Raw genomic sequence first — 4,960 nt, forward strand, 5'->3', positions numbered from 1 at the left:
TAAATGACTATTATCCACTGTGATCACCACAAAGGTGAAATGCTTCAAGCATCTGCAAGAAAACACTATTTTTGTAACCTTTTTGGATGAGCCCTAAATGTGCCCAGTGATTGGGGGTGGTTTGAATTAATAACAGTGCAGGGAGGGTTGGCAGACAATGGGATAAGTGAAGAGAGCTAATCCAAGGGTTTGCTGGTGATATAGTAATTACAAAGGAGGAAGGATTAATGATATTGTCAGTGCAATGTGGGCTGATCATATGTTCTACAAAGTGATCTGAGAATGAAACCAGTGCAAGGTAGGAGGAGGCAATGGAATCAATGCAGGAACCACTAAAGTATCACCAGAGCTGGAATAAGGCTCTGGGGGGCCCGGGGCACTTAAAACAGGGGGTTATCATTTTTGATACATTATAGACAAATACACAGCAATAATGTGTGCACTACTGTTAGGTGCTCGCAGCTCTGCCTTCACCAGCAGTACAGTGTGAGTGGGACATACCTCCCAACTGTCCTTGTAGTCGGACCAAATCCTGATTAAGGAAGACAGTCACCCAAATTCAGGTCTTCCCCAACAGATTCAGAACAGTTTGGCGGACTGTCCTGCTCTCTCCTACCTGTTCTTGTCACTGTCACCACTTGTGGCTGCTGTGTCTTTAGCTCAGTTATTATTATTATTATTATTATTATTATTATTATTTATTTGTTAGGCGCCCACAAGATTTCCACAGCGCCGCACACAGTACAAACAGTAGACTATACAGGGTATAACAGTACAGAACAATAAACAAAAAGTACCAATACTTCAGAAACTCCAGGCAGGCAGATGCAATAGACACAGAGTCAGAAGAACGGGTAAGGAGACAGGAGGGGAGGGGGCCCTGCTCATGTGAGCTTACATCCTAAGGGAGGGTAAACAGACCAGGCACAAGAGGAGCCAGTTGAGGCAATGGGAGAGAGGGGAGAATGAGCGGAGGAGATGGGGATTAATGGATGGTTGGTAGGCTTTGAGGAACAGGTGAGTTTTGAGTGCACGTTTGAAGGAGCACAGAGTAGGAGAGAGGCGGATGGAGCGAGGGAGGTCATTCCAGTGAAGGGGGGCTGCACAGGAAAAGTCCTGGATTCTGGAGTGGGAAGAGGTGATCAGAGTGGAGGAGAGGCGGCGGTTATTGGCCGAGCGTAGGGAGCGGGCGGGAGTGTGAATGGAGAGGAGGTTAGAGATATAAGGGGCAGTAGTTGCTGCTTATCTGGATGCTGGAATGTTGGAAAATTTAGAAAACTCCAACCAGCCCCGGCGTTAAATCAATAGCACCCACATTTAATAATTAGGCCTCCCTCCAGTCCCAACATAAAAACAATAGTATTCTTATTTAACAAATAAACCTATTTCCCTTCCTCCAAACAGCCCCAGCAATAAATTAATAGCATTTACGTTTAATATAACCATTTCCCACAACCATCCCCAGCATAAAATAATTAGTATTCACATTTAATAAAAAGCCCCCCTTTGCAAACCCAGCCCCACATTCAATTAACAGCCCCAATTCGCCCCAGCATAAAATTAAAGTTCCCATCACTCCATCTTAATTTATTATGTCCCAGTATTAAATTAAATAGCTCCACCAATTAATTAAATAATTAGCCCCCACTTAAACCCCACCATTCAATTTAAATCTCCCACCCATGTACTATTAAGACAGCCCCCCTCCCTCCCCTCCTTCACACATTATAGCAGCCCCCCCTCCCCTCCTTCACACATTATAGCAGCCCCCTCACTCCCCTACTTTATACATTATAGCAGCCCCCCTCCCCTCCTTCACACATTATAGCAGCCCCCCTCCCCTCCTTCACACATTATAGCAGCCCCCCTCCTCTCCTTCATACATTATAGCAGCCCCCCCTCCCCTCCTTCATACATTATAGCAGCCCCCTCACTCCCCTCCTTCATACAATATAGCAGCCCCCCTCCCCTCCTTCACACATTATAGCAGCCCCTCCCCCTCCTTCACACATTATAGCAGCCCCCTCACTCCCCTACTTCAAACATTATAGCAGTCCCCCCTCCCCTCCTTCACACATTATAGCCGTCCCTCCTCCCCTCCTTAATACATTATCGCAGCCCCCTCCCCCTCCTTTATACATTATAGCAGCCCCCCCTCCCCTCCTTCACACATTATAGCCGTCCCTCCTCCCCTCCTTAATACATTATCGCAGCCCCCTCCCCCTCCTTCATACATTGTAGCAGCCCCCCCTCCCCTCCTTCACACATTATAGCAGCCCCCTCACTCCCCTACTTCACACATTATAGCAGCCCCCCTCCCTCCCCTCCTTTTGCAAGTACCTGTTTAAGTATGTTGAACTAGTGGTGTATAATTTTTGTAAGTCACAGAAAGAAAAACCCCAATTGCAGTGGTAGTGAGTGCTACAGGCCAACTATCTTACTGAAGACGCACAGTCCAGGGGCGGATCTAGACAATAATTTTACCCCGGGCGATTTTAGGGGGGCGATTTAGGCCCCGCCCCCTTTCTGATGTCTAAGGCTGCCGGCGGCTGCACAGTCCCAATGTAGTCAGTAACAATGTTGTTTAGTGCTGAGGGTTGGAGAAGAGGGGCATTTGTTCGCTGGCAGAACTTGTATCAACTGATGGTATTATTAGCATATAAAGCTCAGCTTCCTCTCTTGCCCTGAATTCCGGCATCCAATTAAAGTTCTTACTTGATTATCTTTTTTAGCTTAAACAAACAAACCTTTCCCATGTCCTTCATTGTATGGCCAGTGATGTGTAACCTGTACATGGGCTGGCTACAGTCTCCAGATTGGGGGCTGCTTTGTATACTGGGCACAGGGGGTGGAACACTTGTCATGTGCAGGACAATATTATTATTGTGATTAGAGTTCTAATGAAGCAATAAATACACCAATAAGTTAAATTACTTGCACAGTTTATCTTACACAATAATTGATAGTTAGCTACAATTAAAAGGTTAACTTATTCTCAGCTTAGGGGCTCCATAGCATTTACACAAGTCCTGGTATTTCCATAGTCAGAAGGTGTCTTGGTACTTTCAAAGTCAATTCCAGAATGAAGCAGCTTTCACAGTGCCGGAGCCCTGATCTTTATGTTACATAAAACAATAGATCAGTTCATTATTCTACAACATACTGTTCATTTTCAACATGGATGTATGTAATGCTATATGGAGAATTTAGAAGTATCACTAAAGAGACACTACTCAGCTGCTTAATGTTATCTCCATATACCACACACACCACCCCTTGGGGTAAATGTATCATACCCCGGTTTTTGCAACTCGCGGGAGATCGGCATCTTTGCAGCTTAAATTTAAAGCGGAAGATTCCCTTTACAAGGCAGCGCCGCTTTACATTTAAGCTGCGAAGACGCCGATCTCCCGCGAGTTGCAAAAACCGGGGTATGATACATTTACCCCCTTGACTCTTTAATTACTAGGGAGTATTTCTCCCATGAGCCTCACTAAGCTGTTAGTAAGGCAGTTTTAGCAGAAGTATATATTGTACATCCTTGTACACTGCATAGTATAATAACAATAAGAGAGATAGATAGACAGATAGAATCTATAACATTTGGATTTTCCTATGCTGGGGAAAACAGCCTCATCTCTCATTACACGCAAAACATCTAAGGCGTAAATGTATCAAGCTGCGGGTTGAAAAAGTGGAGATGTTGCCTATAGCAACCAATCACATTCTAGTTATCCTTTATTTTGTACATTCTACAAAATGACAACTAGAATCTGATTGGTTGCTATAGGCAACATCTCCACTTTTTCAACCCGCAGCTTGATACATTTACTCATAAGAGTTGTTTTCACCTGTAACACTTGTGGTTCCAAAGAGTCTTTATGTAAACAGGAAGCAGTTCCATCCCAGTTAATTATGTGACTCCAAGGGGTATATTTACTAAAGTGCGTGCTTGAAAAAAGTGGAGCCAGCGCCGCTTTAAATTTGAGCTGCGAAGTCACCAATTTCCCGCAATATGATACATTTACCCCCTGGTCTCCAAATATCCAGAAGATCTTACACCATCTTTATTAAGTGATCTTCAACACCTTCGAAAAGTCTATGATGCTAATTTCCTCCCACACTCAAAAAAAAAACCATACTAGTAGGTTAATTGGCTGCAATCAAAATTGACCCTAGTCTCTTTCTGTCTATGTTAGGGAATTTAGACTGTAAGCTCCTATGGGGCAGGGACTGATGTGAGCGAGTTCTCTGTACAGCGCTGCAGAATCAGTGGCGCTATATAAATAAATGATGATGTAGTTTCCCGGCAGCGGTGACTGAGGCTCTAGATGCCGATAGAACAGGTATGTGGTGGTATAATCCACCATGGGGCGAGTATGAGAACTACACAGGAAACAACCATTACACCAGTTACAGGATATCATCCTGGACTCTCCCACTTACCAGTGGATGTGTTGTTTTCCAGCTGCTGTAGAACTATAAGTCTCAGCATGCACAGGTTGCCTATCTGTGTGAACTTGCTTATCAGGCTCAGTGTCATTATATGTAGTAACCAGGGGTCACTTCCTACCACACATTCCCCAACACCCCATTTACCCAGGTCTAACGCTTACAGGGGCGCACATGGCATTAATCAGCGTCTGCAAAGAAGACGCACAAAATACCATGCAGGGAAACTCCTGGCTTCATCTGCATATATCACAAACACTGACCATTTCCAAAATACTTTATGGACCAGGAACACAAGACCAAGGGGTAAATGTATCATAGTGCGGGATGTACAAGTCGCCGGAAATCGACTTGTACAACCCGCACTATGATACATTTACCCCCAAGACTTAAAATAATCATTTCAATACACATTTTAAATAGCGCCGGCCAATTTACCACAATCACACATGGAGACTTTCTGTAGGTTTAGCTGGGTAACATACAACGTATAACACGCGACACTCGG

Source organism: Mixophyes fleayi, chromosome 6 (genome assembly GCF_038048845.1).
Source record: "Mixophyes fleayi isolate aMixFle1 chromosome 6, aMixFle1.hap1, whole genome shotgun sequence".
In the NCBI taxonomy this organism is placed as follows: Eukaryota; Metazoa; Chordata; class Amphibia; order Anura; family Limnodynastidae; genus Mixophyes; species Mixophyes fleayi.